This window comes from Vidua macroura, chromosome 6 (genome assembly GCF_024509145.1).
Source record: "Vidua macroura isolate BioBank_ID:100142 chromosome 6, ASM2450914v1, whole genome shotgun sequence".
Taxonomy (NCBI): Eukaryota; Metazoa; Chordata; class Aves; order Passeriformes; family Viduidae; genus Vidua; species Vidua macroura.
The window spans coordinates 41102287-41126267 of NC_071576.1; the positions used below are offsets into that span (position 1 = coordinate 41102287).

The 23981-nt window shown below is 43.2% G+C and overlaps 1 protein-coding gene across 1 annotated transcript in view; it reads right to left on the reverse strand.

Annotated features, from left to right (window-relative positions):
• Nucleotides 1-23981, reverse strand: part of HSD17B12 (hydroxysteroid 17-beta dehydrogenase 12) — an 84622-nt gene that overhangs the window by 51947 nt on the left and 8694 nt on the right.

Below are 23981 nucleotides of genomic sequence, written 5' to 3' on the forward strand. Positions count from 1 at the left end.
AAGGTCCAGCACTCCTTTTAAAGCCAGGTCTCTGTCTTAATACTCTTCTTCAGAAACTTTGTGGACTAAGAGATTTTCAAGCCATTTAACTAAAAAAAAAAAGCCGATTTATGACTATTAAACCAGCTGTCAGCTTAGTTTTAAGTATACAGTAAAATAAAAGGTATTTCAAATCCTGTAAGCATCCAAGAAAACAGATTTTAGGACACAGACAACAGTTCTCTGTTAGTGTTCCTCCAGAAGATTTCAGATTCTTATGACCACTGTGCTCACCAGCAGCTAATATGGGTGACTGATCCAGGCATCAGTTGCAAGCTGGGCTTCTACAACTTAAACTTTCTCACCTGTGGGTGACTGGATCTGTGTCAAGCTTCAAGTCTTTCTAGGATTCTTTTCCACAAGCTGAGAAGCTGTGAGTGACTCAACATGCCATTAGTTTGACAGATTATTCCAGGGCTCTCACCACACTAGTAGCTGATCATCCCAGTAAACAGGAATTCCTCCATACAGAAACTGCTTTTCCAACTGCTTTTTATGCAAGTACATTCAGCATCATATTTTTTCCTCTCTCAGCTTTTTCTTCTCACCAAACCCAACATCTATACCTCAGCATCCTTATATTTTTAGCTCTCCTGTCCAACCTCTCATTTACCTGTCTCTGCTCTCACTCTCCACCTAACCTACTGGATTTTTTCTGTTTGTCCTTTTATCAGATCAGAAGAGCTTGGTTTGTGCTTCCACTGCATATCACTGAATGTAGCCATATAACCAGACTTGTTTAATGTTTCAGAACAGTGAACTGGGAGTGTTGGTTTAACTCTCAGGTCAACCTCTACCTGAATGCAAGTCATAGCAGACAGAGTGTTGTCTGGCATTGGGATTCAGCAATAGCTTCCCTTCAGAGCACCGGAAGGAGATGTGTTTGCAGATGATTTGATTAGCTACTGCTTGCAGATCCCCTCTAACAGTTGGCATGCAAACTGCAGCCAGAATACTTCTGTTTGAGTAATAACAGCTAGGAAATGCTGTAACCCTTTCAGTCTCTGTGCCTGCTTATCTATAAATAAGTGGATATAATAACAAAAGATGAAACTGCCAGCAAAGGTCCTATTTGAGTTTGAACGGTCCAGCAACAATTCAGTAACAGGCTAGAAAGAAAGTTCCAGTCATACCCCTGATTTAAGTGAAATTCACAGATGACCACAGATGAAGGTACGTGCATATATGTTTATCCCCTCTCTGGTTTCAGGGTTTATTTCCAAGATGACATAACTGCAGCATGATAAGGATATGCATACCGCACACACGGGATGCTCTGGCTGCTAAACAGAGCTCTGGCTGCTGCACTGTCAGTGCCAGGGAAATTTATTGAGAAAATCAAGTGTCTGTGTGATGCTGCTTTGCCACTTCCTGTCCAGCCACCATTAGGGAAATGTGAGTGACAGTTACGGTACAGAAACAAAGCCATGTAATGAAAGGTGAAACAAGGGTCCAAATGACCAATAAAAATCAGACTTTAGGGAAGAAATCAAGAATACTTTCCCAAGAGCCCCTTTCCTGCAACCAAACTTGTACCAATATTGTTACCCATTCAGCCAGACACACCACAGTCCTGCAGGATAGCATGATCCCTTCAGTTCCAGGACCAACAAGCTTCAGTTTCAGCCTTGCTGACCTGGGATTCACATCTTGTATTATCACACAAGCCATTGTTGCTTCAACAACAGAATGAAGCAAACAGGAGTACAGTGAAAACAGTACCAGGACCCCTCCCCATAAGGATCACAACAGTAGCTGGACAAGTTCTAAGCTGACCCAATGTGGGAAACATTCAACTTCACTTACTTGGTGAAAGGGGTTGTTTCTTTCACCATAGTTAGTGAGGCACCTAAAGAAGAACCATTCCCTGTAACACTTAGATTGTTTCTTCTCCTTCCAACTCAGAATTTACAGACTTTATGGTTTTATTCCCAGATAAGAAGCTCAGCATTTGAAAATACTGTTTTCTGACACTGCAAGTTATTCACTTCTAGCAGCTGCAGCCAAAAATGCATGCTCCATGAGGCAGGGACTCCCAAAAAGCACCTTTAGCCCTTTAAAGGCTTAGTAAAGTACAAGTAGTTTCAGTCAAGGATATTTACTCATTTATTGAATCCATTGCTTAGGTAAATGGTAATGGAATCAGGTGGAGCACGAGACATAAGCTGAAGATCAGGGATTTCTAACACAAGTGTGAGTAACAGGATGTTTTTTTCCCCGTTATAAGTCCTAGTTCAAATTAAAATAACCTGTTGTCCAGAGGTTAAAGTACCCTCCAGAACAGAATGTGAGAAATTTAAATAAATCTGATGTACATAAAAATTACAAAATCTCATCAGAAAAAAAAGTAGTGCTTGAGCCATCACCTACAGAAACAGACTCCTGATTAATACACATCCCTGTTTTGCTTCTGCTGCAGGAAAAGGCCTCAGGATAAAGTATGCAGCTAGTTTTTCTTAGCAATAAGAGAACTCCTCACAAGATGGCACAGAGACCATCATTTAATTACTGGTTCCATGTGGAGAAGGATAACTGTCTTCTGCTCCATGCTCCCACACCATCTTGAAGAACAAACAGTATAAGGACTGCTTTCCAACATCTAACCTAAGCCCCCTTTTTTCAGGCCACACTTCTCTTCCTAAGGCCCTTTGAGAGGAGCCACCTGGCTCAGCTCCCTCCCATTCAAAGCAAATGGATTTCCCATCTACAGCTGCACTGATGGAGAGGCCCTTGAGGGCAGCACCCAAGGACTGCGATGGGAAATGCACTAACACAGACCTGGCCTGCTGCTGACCAGTAGCAACCACTTCAGCCAGCTCTGGTTACTGCTCATTTACTGCATCATAGTGAGCAGTTTGGAGGGTCAGAAAGACTGCCCTGACAGGAATCTGCCAGAGCAGAAAGCAAAACTTAGACCCTGTATTGTAAAAGCAGGGAGAAGAGGTAAAGGCAACTGATAGGACCAACATCACAGAAGTCAAGATTCAGCCACCTTATCTTCCTCCACATTTTAGATTACCTAAAGCTTGTACATTAGAAAGTCACTTAGATTTTCATATTGATTACATTCATCTCAAGCTTCTATACCAGAGAAAAACATTGCTGTTTCAACCACTCCAAAGCTGTGTCAGTTTAACTAAGTTTCTACTATCAACTTGATGTGCCCAAGTTAGTTTGACTCCAAGTGTGGATTAAGCTTTTGAATTCTGTTTCTTCTACAGACTGCCTTCCAACAAAAGTTACAAACTGACTGCAGTTGGCAGAGCTTAAAGAAGGCAAAGCAAGCAGGATAGAAATAAGTTATTGTCTATACAAGAAAGCTGCACCAGCACCTAAGTGTGATTATATACATTTACTCAGTAGTCAGACTAACTGTAGTAGCTTCCCACTTCAGCCATCTGCTGTCTCCAGGAGAGAAGCAAGAAGAGTGCCCAGGCAACTTCTGTGTGAGCCCACCAAGTAAATGTTTGCCTGAATGGAAGCTTGTATTGCAGCATTGGATAATTTTAGACAAAGAAGTCAACACCTATCTTTGCCTTTTCCCCTACAGCCCTAAAAGTCGGGACAAAAAATAAGGGAAGGTATCCAGTAATATGACATACTCTGAGAACAGCTCACTTTTCATAAATCAGTACATGCACAGGCATTGGGCTGGAGATGTTCTACCCTGGGAAATCCCCACTGGCCAGACTTCAGCAGCTTTGGATACACAGTATTTCACAGAATAATTAGTACTCATCTGGAACAGATTCCCATCTCAAGAACCTTTTCTGAAACTAGTATATGCATAACTAGAGAGCTGACATATACATCATCTTTTTAAAGCGCCAAAAAAGCCCGTCTAAAAATTCCTGTTCTGAGTCAGAGTTAACAAAGCCTGGCCCTAGTGAGTCCAGCACACTGAAAGGAACATCTCTTGCTCTTCTAGGAAATGACATTTTGGGTAAGACTGGCATAATCATTGTTAGAATACATCGGTGACAGATGTATGTATGGTATCATACTCTAGTTCTGGCTTTCATTTCAGTTTTGCATCAATAGTCTTATATTCCAAACCCTACAGTGTTTGGAGTGGTAGACAAGAAATTGGAAAGCTGATAAAACTAAAATCACTATTCATGCTAGCCACTAGGGTACACCACCTTAGTATAAATTACTGTGAACCCACCCATGCTTTGGATGCAGTGATTGGGTGCAAAAAGAAATTGCCAGTGTAGTAGCAAGGTCTCCAAACAACGAGAGCAGTATGGGGCATCATCTGCTCACACTGCTGGAGGAGGTTACGCCATATGTAGGCTGTAGATATTTCAATTACAATTGTATATATACAAGTCATCAGCACAAGATCACAAATCAGCAGTTAAATTTTTTATTACAGTATTATCCTTAATATGTCATGTAATCTTTTCCCTAAACCACCAAAACCTACGCCTCAGGACAGTATAGCATCTTTGTCCTAATGGCTGTGCCAGAATTTTGCTTCCTATGTGTCTGTGGGGAGAGAAGAAAGAAAAAAGAAACTCACATCTTCCGACACAGACTTTTCAACTCCCACTTGGAGTTTAACTACACATCTTTGACCTCTTACGCTGGTGATTTCTTTAATTTAAGATACAGCTACACAGGCACCCACCACAGCCTCTACTGCTAGAATAGTTATTGACAAACACAAATCACTAATTCTCTACACTTGAATACCACCGAGTCAACTTCTCTCCTAATGCTTCATAGCTTTTGTCACATATACAACAGGCATGACATAGTTCATAAGCATTGGCAACATTTCCTGGCCAGTACCAAACTCAGGGTAACCCTTGACAAACAAAGTTAGAAAACTTCACCAGTCAGTGAAATGTGTCATCTTGCACTAAAAGGGAATGGCTTTCCTGTTATGAAAAAAGCCATAGACCAAGTATGTGGAACGCATGCAACCAGACAGTGACTTTAGTCTAGAAGATTAAAATGACCAGTGGTACTTCAGGGAATAAAAATATGGACAAGAAGCCTTACATAGGGGTAAATACACAAATATTTCCAATAGCACCTGCATCCTTCAGAAATCCCACAGTCTGTGGCTAAATATGAGAGATAAAGCGCCACCAACAGTGTGGGGAACTCAATTGTTTTTTCTACTTATAAGAAGTAACACCCAATGTGTTGCCAAATAAGAGGTAACCAAAAAACATCCACCACCTCCTAAGAGGTATAATAGAGTTATATTCCTTGCTCATAAAAAAGGGATTGCCATTCCAGAGCCAGGCAAAAGCAGAACTCAGCAGTCACTGGCAGTCTGTTCTGTGACTGAAGTGAGTATTCAAGGCCCAGGGAGAACATTTTTACTTGCTTCTCATGCAGCCAGGACATCTTAAAACAAAAGCAAAGAGCAGTGCAGTAAAGCATGAGGCAGGCATGTAGAAATCATCTCAACTCATGAAGGGAGCAACGACCAGTGTTGAAATAGGGAGAGGGAGCAACAGCAAGCATAGAAAATTCTACTGCAGTTCTGCAGAGCAATCACGCTGAAACAAGATTACAGATTCGTGACTCCCCAACTCAAGGTTAGACTACAGTGAAAAAAAAAAAGCTTAAAGAGATCAAGCCTGCCTTCAGATACAAACACACGTTTTCCACAGCAAAATGAACTTTTAAGATGCCTAACAGAGATAAAGCACAGAATACTTTTATTCATATTGCCTCTGGCAAACAGCACCAGGCATACTCCCTGCAGTGCTTTGACTACCTGCACAACGAAGCTAGCAACTCTTAGGCATGTTCTCTACTAGTCTCTTCAAACGACAAATTCATTTTGGTTCAGCCATTTTCCTATTTTCATTCAGAAAAGCCTGAGTTTTGAGGCAATCTTTCAGAGTACTGCAGATGCACTCATGCATGTCATTACCTAGGAGGGAGAACTCAGGCCACCAGCAATGTTATTCTCCATAGACAGATATGGGTCCAGCAATTTGGGAATACACCCTTCCTGTCAAAAAAACTAAGCTAAGTAACAGATTTCAAGGAGGGTAGCCTAGGATCTCTGATCCCCTGAGAAGTATTCAAATTTGTTGTCAAAATGGTCACTGCAGAACTAGTCTGTCTGCAACATCCTGCATTCACACAGAAGAGCCATCCCTGTCCTGCAAGACTGAATCCAGATACGAGTGAGGGTCTGTCACAGCACAGTACCCAGCTGCAGCACATATCAACATATACTAGAACCCTCTGTGTATTGCTAAAGCAATGCAGTTGAGAGAAACTTCACAGCACAGCTAACCTTAGCATGGGTTTAAAGTACAGCCCATAAATAACTGAAGACTCGAGATTCTTCTGCTACGAAACACAGAGGCTATATTAAGAATATGACAGCTCCTGGGGAAAACAAAAGCTGGCAAGGGGAGAAAAGACTATCCCTGCTTGGCATCAAGCAGTGCTTCATTTATTACAGATTTATATAAATCACTGGCATTTGACCAATACCAAGCTTCTAGATTATCTCCAGCCAACAAAAGTACTTTGGTCTGTGCTGGTTAAAAATATTCTACTTTTTGTCCTCAGCTTGCTAGGAATGGCTATTTTTAGTAAGACTCCAATCAACCTTATCAAAATCAAACATCAAAAATAGACTGGAGAAACACTGGAAGCATATACTATTTTTAGCTGCTCCATCTATCCCTGCCGTTATCCACAAATTCTGACTGCACAGACCATGCATGAGTGCTTAGTTATTCTAGGCAGATCTTAGTCGTGACCCTTTTTTTCCCTGAACACCTGAATGCAGAAAACACTCGATTGATTAAAGATTAATACAGCCGCAAACCATGACAGCTGCCTTTCGTCTGAGTGCTTTTGGGGAGGGGGAGAATACAGGATGACAGAGAGCTTGCATCAGTATTCCTCTTGGGGATCTATTACATGGAAATAAAATTGCTATTTCAATTCCCCTTTGTTGCTAAAAATAGCAGCCCCAATTGATTCAAGCAAACAGGGCACCGGTTTAGCAATGCCAAATTTAGAAACCACTGAAGTCCCAAAGAGTGAACGCTAACGCAGTCTAACACATGCCAGCTCATATTTAACAAAGAACAAAGAAGATAAGCATGCTGGCTGCAAGTTAATAAGACAGCAGCAACTCCCTGCATTTTTATTAAATAAAACCAGAAAACTCTGTGCAAAAAATAAGACAAACTTCACATCTATTCTCAATTTAGCTGCTGAAATAGGAAGCCTCATCAGAAAGATCTGTACCCAAGCTGGAATCCTAGAAGTTGTGTGCATTCTTTTATTTTTCATATAAAGGGTTTTCTTCTGCACAGAGGACTAACACCTAATGGTCAGGCTTTGAAAAGACAGGCTACAGAAAAAGGTTCAATTCCCAAAACCAAACACTTACGTGGTAACAGCTTGTGTCTAGGAGGTAGGATTGTAGGTAGAAAAATATTCTATAAATATCGCAGCACTGACAAGTTCCCATTTCACCCAGAAGTACAGCAAGAAAGGGTTTTGGGCAGTGCACTCTGAAGATTCTTTACATTTGCGAACTACAAGGAATCTAGAAATCTCTACAAGAAAAGCATACTGAAGAATTCATTAAAGTCACACTCAAGGTTTAAGCAATTCCAGTTCCAGCTGCCTCTGTGGGAGCTCTCCCAGTTTAGGCTGGATGTCTTTTATGCACTCAAACTCCACTCTTTGCTGTGAGGTCTTTCTTCCCTGTTAGTCAAGGGCTGCTGCATTATGGGCATGGGAGTCTGGGAGGAGAGGGGGAATTCTGTTATCCTGTTCAGAAGCCCCCACCCCATCCTTTGCTGCTTTCAAGCCTTTTGATCCAGAAAATGTCACGTAAAACAAAGACTGCCCTGAATTTCTGCAGTAGCAAGTAAGTTGTTCAGATCATCTGCTCAAGCCAGTTCAAGTTGAGTTAAGCATGTGCAAAGGCTACAGCTGCCTCGTGCTCTGTAAGACAGTACAGTAAGAATTACCGCATAGCATTAATATTCAGCAAAAACAACCTCTCGTTTGTTCATCGTTCTGAAATACGTGACAGATGCTGACTGTCACAGCAAGCACGACCAGGCCAAAAAAACACATGCATAGAGGTCATTCGAATTACCATTTCTGGTTCTTCCTGCCTCTAGGAGGGGGTGAATACAACACGAACATTTGAGAGACCAGATAGCTCAGGACTGGGACCATCTGAAGGTTTTCAGTGTTTTTGCCACTGGAAACACACATAGATAAGTCAGTTTTCTGAGAAGAAACTAAGCAGCCAGAAGAAGGGCCTCTGGGTTTAGAGCCTGCAATGCTGAAAGAAGACTCTACATCAGAAGTCACTAAAAGAAATTTGAGATTTTTTTTTTTTTCCTCTTTCACTAAGTATTTGTAGCAGGCAGAAAAAAGAACCAACACTTACAAGCAGAAGAGGATAACAAGTGATCCTGGCAAGCTGTGGGCATTTTCATTTCAAGTCAAAGCTATGCAAGGTGTCAGAATAATTGTGAGCATAGAAAAAGTGGAGACTGGTATAAAATGCAGCACTAGATCCATTTTTAATCAAAAGGCAAACTGTGTCAAACTTCTAAAAGGTATGATCCGTTTAGACAAGAATAATGCTCCAGACCTACTAAGCGAAAGAAAATAATTTTATATGATGAAACATAAGTATCTTAGAATATCATCAGGGACTACCTGGGGAGGCATCTACAATGGTTCATACCAAAACTAGAATTCCATCAGGATAAAAGCAAATGACTAGTTACACTCCTCAGAGACTTATCTAAGCACAAATCCTGTTCAGCGCTGTTACTAGTGACCACCACACAAAGGAAATGCTTTATGAACATCACAGACAACCTAGCTCTGGAAAAGGATCACTGTGTCACACTGCAAAGAATTACATGGGTCTACAGACCACAGGAATAAAATATATTATATATTACAGAGTGACACAGAGATACCAGGTATCAAGACACACACTTGAGACTAACTTTGTTTAGAGGTGAGGTGACCATTGTAAGGAAGGGGAAAAAAAGTATCTGGTCTTTCTATCTAAAGTATCAGTGTCTGCATACAAAATTGTCCATAAATTGTCCTTCTGATGCAGCTATAAAGACAACTTCTATAACCACTGATGTGCTTCCTGTAGTAGTAGGAAACAATAATACATTAAGTAATTTAAATGGGAACAGCTGCAAAAAAGTAGTTTTAAAAAAGGGCTGCTAAGATGACTTAGAGTAAGCTGTCCTGGGAGATGAGTTTAAAAGGGTTTTGTTTGCTCTTCATAAGCTCCCATAGAAAAGGAAAAGTTTAGGCTAACATTGGGAAGACAATATAAGTTGGTTGGTTGTGACCAACTCGAAATCACTATATCTCAATGAAGGAAAAAAAACCCCTATTTCCGACTCTGAAGAGCAGAACAAAAGTAAGGAACCTGAGCTGTTGGAGGAGATCTGAGACGTGGGTCAAGCCAGAACTAACTCTGGAAATAGAGCTACAAACTTGGAACAAGAATCTGTTCATTACTATCCATTTAATGGATCAGACAGAAATTAGGAAACAAAATAAGCCTGACTGTAATCTGTTTATTGTTTTTGATACATTCTGTCAACTGCATGGTTCTACACTTCCTCAGGTTGTCAGAGGGCATCACAGAAATGATCCTTCCTCCCCACCATCTCAGCACACAATTTGACTTCCAGACGGTGTTTGTTCATCTCTTCATGAGAAAGAGGCTACCTGAAGCTAGAGATACAAAACAAAAAGGATATGCGAGTCAAACACACCATGGTCCGAGCAGAGACTCTGATTCCATGAAGCATTGGAACTGGGAAAGGGTTCCCACTTGAACCCCTTATCCTGCTGGCAGTAAGTCAAATTATCTTACTCAAGCACCTCCCCATTCACAGTGAGGCCACCAGCCTCCATTTGGGATATGAAAAAAACCAACAGCACCTTGTAATGGCTTTTTAAAGATCAGACCGTGGGCATGAAATTGGTGCAGTGCTAAATACAACCTTTTCTCTGCACTTTTGAAACACTGTTTGACCTTTCACAGCTTCATGACTAGGACCTGAACTATTTGCAGTTATACAAAACACAGTCTTGAAGAAATTTCTAAATGCAGGTTCAGGTATATTTCAAGCATAACACATCATTCTGTATGAACTTGGCACATCCAACACGTCAGGTCATTAAGAAAAAAAAATCCATGTTAGCAATCACCTGTTCCTTTGCCTTTGCACACATCCAACCATTTTTACTGGAAGCAAAGGGGAAAAAAAACAACACAGTGTAGACAAGCTTTCTCACATTTCATCCCAAGAACAGATCTTCTAGCTCACAACAGAGATGCAGCCAACCCAAGGTTTGGGTAGTGGTCAGCAAGAGATACTGAGGGGAGATTTTGAGAAGTCAAGTATAATGATATCTCTCCAGGATGCTGTTCCTGTCTCCATCTTGCAGCTCTGCAATTTAGTGAACAACAGCTGGTGTTTTTGGACAAATCCACATGAGACAAATTATTAAGGTATTTTAGAATAACTTCTGTTTTTTTTAGTCCATGTAGACCTTTAGCATGTAATGCAGACTGTAACAAGAAGCCACCCAGGTGAACTATATCCTACATGGGACAGTATCCTCTCCTCCTGTTCTTTTTGAAACTCATCTGTTAGTTTGGGATTTGATGCTTTCTCCACTACCTCTTGATCATGGCAAGCAATGATACTCGTCATTTTGCTTAACTTTCTCTCTGTCCTTTAAATTGATGTTGTGGATTTTCAAGTTATTTTGTATATTACTAAACAGGTAACTCTAACAGATACAACAAAATTTTTAAGATTAGATATTTAGGAAACCCTTTGATGGGAGCTCCTATCAGAATCCCCTTGGACTACAGGTTTGCAAATTGAAAATTTAATTTAAAAAATTAAGTACATTTAAAATACCAAACTAACCATATTCCACATATTAGAAAAACCATATTCCTTCCCTACTCACAGAATAAAAATCTTCATTTCAAATGCAAGTTACAGAGTAGAATTTTACTGCATCAGCAATATACCAAAAATAAACAAACTGGGAAGCACAGAAAGACTATGGAGATTCTCAGGAATATATTCTCAAAACACAGCCTGCCAGCTTTCAGCTGAGAAGCCCATTCAGACCTAAGCAGCTCACCCAGAACCACTGGGTGCCTCCATATGGAGCCTTCCGAGCTCCTGAAAAGCTAAAGAATGCCTTGGAATCATACATTCATCCAGCCCTGCTCTCACCCAACAAACCTCCTTGCAGCAAGCCCCTGAGAAGGAAAGCAGAGAGCTGCTGCCTCACCTCTTCTTCCTGTAACAGTCCTTCCAACTGAATAACATTACCCTTTATGATATTATAGGTCTAGTCTCTAATCCTTAACCAGTTATTTACAATGTGGTTTCAATCCCATCATAGTCAAAATAAGTGTAGGAAATCAAACACATGGACTACTTAATTTTTTTCTGGAATACCACCTACCACTTTACTTTCTTCCACAAAGCTACTTCCTTAGGGTTTCCAAATTCTCATATACAAAAATTAAAATGTTCCATATTTGGGGAGGGATGATACAAATCAGGACAGCTACTTAGCTGTGCAGAAGCAAAAACAAGTTTTAACCCTGAGAAAGTGCTGTATTATCTCATGCAGCAGAAATATGATTAGGTATATCTTTGATATGGCTGATAAAGTCTATCTTTGATGAGCAACTTTTTTTATTACAGACATTTAAGGAGTTTACAAGTCACACCCAAGCTCAGTATATTATCTACCCATAAACAAATGCACACAATTGTCCCCAAGAACCTTCTTTAGGAAGATTTCAACCTACAGTGTCTCTACAAATATGATCAAAATCCTATCCATTTTCTCCCCCTTAAAGCAGGCTTAGCATGTGTGGATATATAGTTTAGGCGTACTAAATCTCCACTTCTAACTCCAAAAGTATCAGTAATCAACCATTCTTAAAAATTGTTCTTACGGTTGAGGATACCTTCTATTACTTATCATAAGCTTGGCCCTGCCACAACAAGCCATCTTGGGTACCAGTGCGCCAAAGACTTCAAAAGCTTTTAAAATTATAAATAAAACTAATCAGGATAGAGTTGACTTAGACCTTCAGCTACTAGTATAGTATACTCACCCTTTTTTATTGTTTCTCGCAGTTCCCTTCAAGCATTTGAGATCACAGGATTCAGGAAAAGTCTTAGTAAGCAGCCAGACCACTATGAAACCATCACCCTCGCAGGTGAGGCCTCCCTGGGTTACAAGCTAACTCAGCTCCACTCCAGCAAGTTGTTCCTGGCTTCCACCTCCCACAAGCAACAACTCTTCTCCAACACCACCAAAAGCAATGAAGAGCCACTCAAAAACAAGCTCCCATCGCCACTACAGAAAGATTCCCATGTTTGAGTTCAGGGGGAAAAGGGAGGGGACATCAGCTGTACCAATTGCTCTGATGACAACAGTTCCCTGCCAACCTAGAGGCCCTTCAAGGACACAAAGAGCAATTCTTTAAGAAAGCCTCAAGTTTTCTACACTTAAACAGGACAGCTGCACTACGGAGGTTCTGAAGTCCAGCACCCTAGAAAGCAACTGCAATGTGGCACTCCTGCCATGGAATTTGTGCTGCAGATTCACACTTAGTGAGATACTGCCTCACCATCCAAAAACTGTATGGCTTTGAGCCCCTCCTGCCAGGCACTAAACAATTCTAAGTATTCCACACCAGAAGAGATCTCCCATTTTCTATTGTTAGAAGTCAGCTGGCCCATATCCATTTATTGCAAAGAGACCTTGAATAGCTTCTCCAGGAAGTAATTTTATACCTAACCAGCACCCCAAAACGATACATGAAACTATTTCTCCACAGCACTGCCACGTGAGGGTATTTTGGGGCAAGCAGAGAGGGCAGCTGAGGTGATCAGTCCAGCAGGAGGCTGGTTTTGCCCATCCCATGCCTTTGCTGCTTGCACCAAAGCAGTTCACCCTCTGCAGACAATAAGCAAAGCTGCGTAAGCAGCCAAGCACAGAAGATGAATGAACCGTGTGACGCTGAAGATCTGTGAATTGAAAAATCTAATGCATGAATTAAAATCTGTACCCTCATTCCCCCTCTCCCTTTCCCCCCCAAAAATAAATGTATATAGCAGGACATAAAAGGAGAAATAGAGAGAGGTGGGAAAACGTGGTCTGACACATTTAAAAAATTGATGGCCTGTCACCCAGACGCTGATGAATATTTTTTACAGGATAAAAATGGCAACCTAGAGTCTAAAAATAAAATGCTGTGCTGCAGACCTGTCTGGTTCAGCAACACCACTGGAATACAAACACACTCCTTTGCTGGCAATTCTTGACTAAGATTTCAAAATAAGAGAAGGAAAAAAAGCACTGTACAATATAGGTTCTATTTTCAAGAGAAGGGATTTGGGGTTTTTAGTGTATTTTTTTTAGTAAGAATTCAGATTAGCATTATATTTCACTTGCACTGTGTAACTGCCAATAAAAAAAAACTCTGCTAAATTTTAAGTGATTGATGAGAAGAGTAGAATACCTCATATGCTGCACAAAGCTATTTTTTCTCCCCCTCCCCTGACAATTACAATATAAGAATATATTTATCAGTGCCTTTAAACTGTAATTTCAGTAAGCTAAAAAATGTATTTTTAGAATCATGCTACAGACAAAACTGTGGACAATGCTATTTTGAAACTCACCCCACCCTCAGAGACAGAAAATAAAACCTTTTGTTTCATTCTCTATCACAGTTCAGATTAAAAATGTGCTTAGCTGAGAAGTGAAAATGACTGAACATCATTCACAAGAAGCATTAAATTCTCAAGACTATCCACACTGCAGACAAGCTGCCTTATGCAGTAGAGATGCTATTTTTAGCAAGTGATGCAATAGCTGCAAGGGCTCTCCCAGAACCTTTAATTTATGAGCCCAAGCCATACTAAAACGTGTTTCAAGATACCTAATATCCCTGCACTATCACCTTCCCATTCTCTGCACCAACCTACTACCCACACAAGTCATTCCTTTTTAAGTTTCATCTACCAAGAAAGACACAGATTCTGCATGTGAAGAGAAAATCTGTATCTATACATTCGTCAGCAAACACACCTGCCCTGCAGTGTATATGACAAGAAAGTTACACAACACTGTACAGAGATATTCTGACCTCTTGGTTTTCCATTGAAATACAAAGCAGCTTGGCTTCCTTGCTGAATTTGTGTGAAGAATTTGAAAAGCCCACAAAGCTAATACATCTAATCCTTCACCAAGCTGTTTCCATTCTTGGAGATCTTTTTAAAAGTTCTTGTGTCTAATAGACAACTGTTAAGATAAATTTCTGCTAAGTGACTGTTTCAACAGCTAAAAATTCTAAAAAAAAGAAGAAGAGTTCCTGAAATGCTAGGGCTTTTTAAAATTGTTTTAAAAATAGAATAGGGATTTTCCAGCCCTTTGGATCTGTGGATCCTTTATGTTCTGCAATAGCCATGTGGACCCCCATGTAACAGAGTCAAGCTTACCAGTAAGTTTTGCACTGACCCCTTTTAAATTCTAATTCCATCTGCTCCCTCCCAAAAACCCCGAGAGTTAATCCCAAAATCAGAATTACCCAAGAAACTAGTTTTGTTTAACTTCCTACCTCCAGGGGCCCACGGGAGGGGACACCATCCAACAGTTCTAAAAAAGCCTTTATGTTTTGAATGTGTGGTCATGGGCAAAATATATTATGTGTGTGTTCTCTAAGTCCATGAGCCCAACTTGCTGCCCTGCAGAGTTTGAGTCCTTTGCTTGTTAACACAGGCAGGGGACATATAAGAGCTCTTATCTCTTACTTCATACCATCCATTTATTGGTCATGGCCAGCATTTAGGGCTCGGGAGAAATTCCTATATGTGTATCATGTTCCCAAGTTTTACACCTCAGCTCCCATAGTGCACTAACAGATTGTGGGAGAGCAGGTATAAAGATGGCTCTGGGCACAGCAAAAGCATTTGTTTTTTGTAAGGATAGCTCCAAGCTCTTCCCTCTTTGTGAATTCTCATCATGCCATGTACCATGCAAGAAAGACAGAAGTAGGAAAGCTTGACAAAACTTCTTGTTTGAAGTGGTAAAGGTCTGCCTCCCCACCACCCACACAATGTATGCACTTCCCACCCCACCAACACAAGCATGGGGAAGCCAACGTCAGCAGAATCTGTAAGATCTCCAGGCTATCTGAGAAAAAGGAATCCAACTGCAAAGAGGTGAGACTTGGAGAGATTTTATGCAGAAGCTCTCTCTCTCTCTCTCAGAAATCCTGACTGCTCAGAAGTAGAACAGAAATTGAGCAGGAAGACACCCAGTGATATTTTATTCATTTTGGCTGGAAGCAATATTAAAATAAGCTGTGTGCTGAGAAGGTAGCATTAGCTCCAGGGACACAGAAGTATGAAAATAAGGATTCTGCAGAACAGCTGAAGTGGAAACAAAACTCATACCCAAACGTGTAACCTGCTCAAAAGTAAGGAAGTTGAAGCACAGAGACTTCCATATCTGATGCCCCCTAAACAGCAGGATGGGAAGCATCACACTGGGAATTTTACAAGGCCTTGTGAAGGTATCAGGAGGATAACAACTGCACAATGCAAGTTCAGGCCCTTCAATGTATATACAGTAGAAAACAGTACAGTAGTGTACAAATGTACCTCAGCTTCACTCCAGTACAGCAGGAGCAATGTCAAGCCAGAAGAACAGACCAGTTTCCATAGCCAGTTCCTCATGGTTTTACTGGGACTAAGAGCACAGCAGCCACATAATGTGTGTCACATTAGACACAGAAGTAGAATAAGAAGCCACCTGAGCTAATTAGCAAAGCAGTTCACATTAAGCAAGAACCAAAATCATATTGTTTAGAGACAATATTGGATCTTCTAGTAGCATCTTATGCTTCTGTTCCCATGACTGGAAACATTGAAAATTTCAGGTCACCCAAAACCATCAGTTCCCAAGGACAAAAAAAAAAAAAAAAAAAAAAGATGGACTGGACCATTTAAGCTGCCTGTTGCTATCCAAGACACAAACTATCATCAAATACAACCCTTCCTTCCTTCTCCCTTCCTACTTTGGAATGAAGAATCTGTGCAATCCTACTCGAACCAAATGCTAAAGTAGCTCTTTTGGGGAGAGAGGAAAACACCCCTCAGGTTGTCCCCTTTTGCAAGTTTAAGCACAACTGCACATACACCAAGATCCACAACAAGACTGTAAGCATATTAATGCTATGTTAGGAATTACTCTAAATCTTTTATAATCCCTAACTCTAAACAACACGTTTATTTCTGTTAAAAAATGGAGCCCTCTCAGATGTACTGGAAATAGTTTCTCATGGCTTGTTAGTGATGAAAATGACTTCAGGATCATATTTAGTAGATACTGTTTTGTTAAAAAGATGCAAAGACCAGCACAGATAAAAGGTGCCATAGCTGACAAGCCTTTATTCTTTATCCTATCAAGATCCTTAAAGGTATGCTTTACAAATGTAGAGAAGTACCACTAGAAGAATTTAAATTTCTCCTGTCTTTGAAAATTACCTAATTACGATGAGAAACAATCTACTCAAATAGATGCTTCATACAAATAACAACCCCCAGAAATCAAGGTAGTTGAAAAGCCATTAAACTTATCTTCCAAAGGTACCCTGCCTACAACAAATGTGAGTACTCCGCAGTATGTTGTTTCTCAAGCCCACGTTTTGCATTCTGTGTCCCCTTCCAGTGCAAAGGCTAGAAGGGCAGCTCTGTTTAAACTGGAAGCGACCGGATCACGTCGCTTTGCGCCCCGCAGCCGCGGAGCCCAGCCCGAGCCGCACCTTGCGGAGCAGGACGCGCCTCGGTGCGCACCGAGCGCTCCCAGCAGCGCCCTCTGCCCGCAGCGGCAAGCGCAGCCGGCTGCTCAATCGAGCACAGCCCCGCCATTCATAAAAAAAGGGGGTCGCGCAGCATTGAAAGGCGACTGTGCGGTGCTGGAAACCTAGCCAATCTGAACACCACTCTGTATTTTTTGACCCTAAAATATATATACAGTTTTATCTAAAATTAGCACATTTGGTATTTATTGCTCCACAGAGGTCCCTTCCATCCCACGCTCTTAATTACGTTCGCTTTAATTAAGTATTTCTATCCATCCGCCGGGAGAAGGCGGGGAGAAGGAGATGAATAATGTTAACACGCTCAAGTTAATCAACGTAGAAGGCAACAGTTGTCTCACGAGAAATGCCCTCGATAAATTACCATAAAGCATTAGGGAGACTCTTACGTTAAAGCGCTCTAGAAATCCTTGACTGTTTTATTTGTATCGGCACTGTTTTGCAATAGGTGTTTGCCTTAAAGATTTAAGGAAGAACTCGGGCAACACTGGCTTTGCTTTCCCGTTTCTAAATAAAAAAACGCCCACCGATGCTTTCTATATTTTACTCCAAGCCCTCGAAAACTTGCAGTATTTCCCTCGGCGGAAAACTCCCCAGATTTTCCCATGGAAATGAGGCTCCCATCAAGCCTCCTTAAATGTTTCAGCTACGATTGATTCGGTGCACTTTCTTCTCCCTGGCAGAGCAGGGAGGCACAGGAAGCGCCCGCGGGCACTGCATGGGCTGGCGCAGGCTGTCCCGGCCCCCCCGGCCGCACGTGGACTAGCCAGTGTCCCTGGCAGTATCCCTGTCACGCGAGGCGGTCGCGCATCCCCGGCCCCGGGATGGAGGCTCTCACGGAGCGGCGGTGAACGGCGGCTCCGCCGATCCCCTGCCCGCCCGGGAAACTTCGGGAGGGGAAAACGGGGAGCGCTCCCCCGCCGCCGCCCGGCTCTCGGACGGGGCAGCCCGCTGCCCCCTCGGGGCAGGAAGCCAGGGCGCCCCGGGAGGAGCGGCAATGCGGGCGGAGAAAGCCATGCGCTCCCGGCAGGGCTCACAATGGCTGGCCCCACCACGGCCCCGCAGGGTCTGCGAGCCGGCCCCTGTGATGGCCCCAGGCGCTTCTTAAGCGGAGCGGAGGGAGCGCGTTATGTCACCGGTTAGGTAACGGCGCGGGAGCCGCCGCAGTGACGGCACCACTCCCCCTCCTCCTCCCGCTGCGGCCGGGGCGGCTGAGGTGAGGCGGCATTAACCCTTGTGGATGCCGGCCTTCCCCCGCAGGCAGCGGATCCCCCGGGAGCGGGCCGGGCTTCCCCTGCCGCCCACCGGAGGCAGCGGGGCCGGTCCCGCCGGGAGGGCGGCGGAGCGGCCCCGAGCGCCCGCACCTCCGGCGCGCCGTGCGGGCCGGCAGAGGGCGCTGCTGCGCCGCGGCGGGCGGGCGGGGGCGGACAGACGGACGGACGGCCCGGGGGCACCGGCGCCCTGCAGCCGCTGCTCCGCGCCCACGCGTGAGGCCCGACCCGGCGTGCCAGGAGCGCGTCCTATTCCCGGACACTGATCCCAGCATGCCCCTGTCATGGCGCAGGATGCGATCAGCCCCTGATACTAAGCATGCACGATCTCGGGGTGTCGGATCCTCTCGCTCCCGGCCAGCAGCCCGCACTACCTGAGCGCCTGGCTTCCAACAGGACCAGCGCGGAGCAACCAGCGCGCCCAGCCCGGGCCAAGCTGAGCTGAGGCCCAGCCGAGAGCATTCCCCGCATCCCTCGCTGCCGCCTGCCCCACGGATCTCCGCAGCCAGCCTTCACACAGGATCCACCCGCAGAGAACTCGCCCTTAGCTCGTGGCCAGCAGCCCTGCATGCTCCTGTCCCAAACACAAGGCATCAGGGCACGCACGCCCGGCAGAGGGAAGGACCTCCGGGCCAGCCCACACCACGCATGGATTTCAGGTCACACTGAGCCCCCGCTCCATCAGGGACCACAGCACTACTTACCTTGTCTTTAACGTGCACCTCGTCCCTGACAAAGTGGAGACTTCTACGGAGAGCTAAACCAAAAATGCAGCACTCCCCTGTCAAGGTCCACCACAACGTCCTTCCAAGGTCTTCACTGCAATCTCCCCAATGCCCTTTTCACTTACAGAGTCCACTCAAGCAAGTGGTGACAGGACTCTTCAGCTTGTCCCAAGCAAGCAAACCAGCAGCTATGGCTCAGAAAAAAAGGTAGCTCAGAGGAATTTTTAGCAACATCCCCTACCCATAGATGCAATGCTATTAAGGGAGAACAGCCTCCACCAATTGCCAGGATGCTCCGGAAAGCAGCATGCTCAATAGGTTGTACTCCCCTGGCTCCCTGTTTGACTTCAGGTACCTCCTGCCCCATCTCTCCTCTACTTGCTGCTTTCCTTCCTTTTTTGACATGCCATTCTTGCTGCCCTCCCATCCCAACTTCTCAAGGACTCTTTGATTTAGACAACTTCATAGGTTCCACAGCAGAAAATATTTTCACTAGTGCTTCCCCAACTCCTCTCTGAGTGTGACTGGGGGCCAGCAATTGAACTTCTCTCTCCGGTCCAAGGAAAACGCTCCTTTAGAAGTCAAGACACCAGAAAGAGCAATGGAGGTTGTTCTCACCACATCTGCATAGAGTGATCTTGGCATCTTTAGTCCACTGATCAGAACCAGACTGACAAAACAGCTTTATTATCCACAGGTCTTCTAGCCTCTCTCTCAAAAGACCCCTCAAAACTGAACAAAGCTCCCCCCTGCCAATGGGACCTGCTCCAGCATTTCTGCTGCTCTCCTTCAGGTCTGTAAACCTTTCTTACCACACACTCTGACAGCCAGTGCCACCTCACCTAAACACATCTGTCCCACAAGCACCAGGACACCTGCACAGGACAAACATAAGCCAGCTGGGGCAGAGCATAGCCTGGTTAGAGGTCGAGCAACCCACTGCACATGCAAACTGTCACAGCAGAGAATTTAGGTGCATCATTCCTGCTGAAAATGGCCACTGTGGCTAGAGAAAGTAACTTGCATCTAAGGAACTAAGACACCCTAAGGAAGAGAAGGAGAGGGGAGAATAAAAACCTTTTAAGAACAGGATCACTGCTCCAAGATTTAGGAATAATGGCAAACTTCAGACTGCAGAAAATCCACAACTAGTAAGAATATGTGCATATAGTACCACCATACTGGGCATTAAAAGTTTTAATCAGCATCCCTTACTTACATGCATCCCATAGTACTACTTCCCTCCAAAGTAAAGCTTTAAAATGAAAATATAAACCAAATTCTACAGTAAAGGCTACTTTAAAAGAATATGCATTTATTTTAAAAAAATATATATTGTTACTCAAATCTGCTTCTTCACTTGGTAAAGAATTTGTGCTGAAAGTCAGTTTGAGGAGACTAATTCTAGGTTAGTGCACAAGAAACACAGTTTCAGTTCAAAGCTTACAAATGGTGACTGAAACAAGCTAGTCTATGCTGGAACATCACACATTTTTCTGAACAAATGCATTATTTTCATATGTTGGCAAGGCAATGTTTTACATCAGAAATTTTACACTTTGATTTAACCACAACCAGCAACAGCAACTAAGTCACAAATCCAGCTGGGATGAGATACTACCAAAATTTTGCCTAGCTGGCAGATTGAAAATCCACCTCTTTCATTTTACTAAAATTTCTTGGCCTACAAAAACTTTCAGATTAACAGATTCCCACCCCACCATCTTCAAACACTCTAAAGTATCAAGAATTTGGTTACCAGAAAAAAAGTTTGAAACACAGCCAAGCACAACCAGTCTGTCCCCAAGGAGAAGGTCACAGGAAGAACAATACTATAAACTATTGTAGAAGGAATGACAAAGAGGTTTATGTCTCAAAATTAATAATCCTAGCTATCAAACCAATACAACGCTGTTATCCTAGTCTTTGAAAAGGAAAGGAGCTAGTTAAAACCTGTTAGCAGGGATTTCCAAAATCATACCCTGCAACTCATAACAATCCTCTCAAACACACAAGCGATACGTGCCACCCATCTTGACCCACAAAGAACCAAGCAAAACAAGACTTTGAAACAGCCCATCAAGATGGGACCAAGCAAAAGACCTGCCAACAGGCTCCTGCAGTTTTAGGCTCAGTTTCAGCCAGCTTAGCTGCAGGGCATCACCCAACAATCCATGCCTACCTGCTTCCTCAGCATCCGATTGCCAACTGCTTTTCAGGCGGCTCAGGAAGCTGACCCAGCTGACTGCAGCTGGTCTTCCTGCAGAGTTAGAGGCCAGCCACACAAGCAAACCTCACCAACAGTACCACCACACATCGACTGAGGCAACATAAGGGAAGCAGTGAGAGCTCCCAGCCAGCGACCAGAGCAGCCGCAATTCTTTTGGCCGCAGCCTGGTCTTGGAGAAACTCAAGGTGACCACTGGGCTCAACTGTATCTTCAACATACAGTTCCATAATACTACCAAGTTTCTCTTCTGTTGCACCAGAACTGGAATTCATATGACCAAGCAGACTGTGGAACATAAATAGCCCCAAGGGACTACTTTTCTGCAGGACATGCTTCTTAACCAGATCACCACACAAACAGACCAACCTCAGTGCCAGCATAAGGAAGAAAAAAGCAAAGTAAGAGCTCTCCATCCACTTTCTCTCTCGACACCAAACTTTTACATCAGAAAGCCATGATGTAAAAACACACACACTTGTGTATAAAGACATCTCAATTACAAGCTGACACAATGTGAGAGTGTCAGCAAACTGATTCCAGTGCAAAGGAACATGAACAAGGCTCTGGAGGTTAGAGTGAACACCCAAGGTGAAGAACCAGTCCACCAAATGGAGGGTTCTAGATCAAAATCTAGGAACAAACACAAAGCTGCGGAGTCCCAAAAGTTTTGCCACAATCTGGGTCTACCTGGACAAGAAGACTGAGGTAAAGAGTTTGTATCAGGTCAGTTAACTTGCCTTTAAGCACACCTGTGAGTTGACAGGATACACATCCTTTTCTGCCATTGCATACAAACATTGGGTTGGACATGCAGGACAACTGAGGGCAGGAACAAACTGCAAGACGTCCTAACTCTAATCCTTTGTTCAACTGCAGACACGGTAGCAGCTTCTTCCAGCAGTGCAGTGATCCTTTGCTGCCCTATCCTTGATGCTGCTCTGTCCTGTTAGAGAGCTGACTTGTGAGCCATACTGAATCCACACTCTGGGGTTGGACAGCTCTTTGGCAGATAGGACTGAGACAGCAGGAATACTGGGCATATACACCTCTTTCAAGAAAAAATAGTTATGCAAAATAATAGAGAATAACACGTTTATAGATTAAGCACCTTTGCTGGCAGGATAAGAATCCTGGGGGAGGGAGCAAAGGGGCAAAAGCCTGTGGGAAACAGGTCTTCCAGAGACCTCAGAACAAGGGAAGAGTTTTGGACAAACAGATTGGCCAGTCACAGACAAAGAATGTGAAAGTAGGACTTGTTGGAACAAGGATCCAGCGATGAAGTAGAGTGTGGGGAAGAGCAATACACAAGCATAAGCAAGTGTTGGTTGGGTAGCAGCAGCTGCAGAAATAGAAATAGTTCTCTGCCTTTTGCTTTCCATATCTACAGCTTTCTATTCCCATAGCCTTCTAATACACATGAAAATCCTGTATAAAAATTGTTGTGATTAACAGCCCTAGAGCTGAGCTCCTCAAGTCTGCTCTTCTTTGTCTAGTAAGTACAGAGCTCCTCAAGAAGTGGAAACATAGCTGTCCCTCTGGCATGACTGATGGAATACACCCCTCTGGAACACAGGGCTCACAATTGTTTAAAGAGGACAAAATAGAAGGGAGGCGTAAAAAATAGAAAAAAACAAACATGCAACCAAAACCAAATCTGTACAGTCAACCAGACAATAAGTTCTGCATATAAACACACCATGCCTGAAGCTGAGCCACCCAGCTTTCTCCCACACCGACAAGCAACTGACTCATGAGAGAAACGTGAGAGAACCCTCAGGAGAGAAAGAAGCAGGGAGGGTAACAAAAATGGGAAAAGTAGAAGAAACAATGGAACAGGCACTATTTTCCCTGAGGCTCAGCTTCTGGACATCTCAACTCCAGTTTTAAGAACTGCTAAACAGGAGATTTCTTTCAAAACCTACAACCAAACCTCAGGCTTTTAGGTGTCACCATTTGTTGCTGAGGGCAATGGAGTGAATTAGAAGCTCAGTAGGAAATTCTGCATATAGCTCTCTTCCCATGTTAGCTGGAGATGCTTATAGCGTGGAACAGGATTTCAGCACTGCTAATGACTCACCCAGTGGGTGATGGTGCACTGCTCTAGACATTAACTCCAGGAATCTGGGAACTTTCACAGATTTGAAAAACAATATATTATTTTAAGGTTAAATCAGGAGTCAAAAAATAGCAGATTTAAGGTAGAATTCTTTTGTGCAATTAAATGTACAACAGGGGAAGGAACTTGAACTGTCCTAATTCTAGCATTTTCAGATATTAATGTAGTCAATCTGAAAAATCTTTTGCTTTTCTCTAAGAACCCCCGTTTTCCAAAACTTATCAATAAGTGAGCACGAGAAGTCATCTGAAGCAAGAAGTAGCAACTTAGGTAAGTGATGAAACCATGCAAGCCCAACACATGGGTGTTTTACCTACTAGTTACAGAGTTTATCCCACATTTTTGTTCATATACAGGCCTAAAGAATCACATTTGGCATTTCTGTTAGAATAATCAGGAAAGATACTTTCTTACTGTTATCCCTTCCACAGCAGAGATATCATCCTTACCCTATGGATCAGGAATTAATATATTCACAAGACCAAGAATTATGTATTTCATCCACCTACCAAAAAACAATTCCCTGGTGGAGAACTACTGCAGTTTTCCCAAAGGACACTCTCAGCTCTGCCCTCAGACCCTCAGGGCCTCCTGCCAGCTTACTTGTTCCTTACACAGGATTGCATTTACCCAACTGGCACTAACACCCAGCAAAATT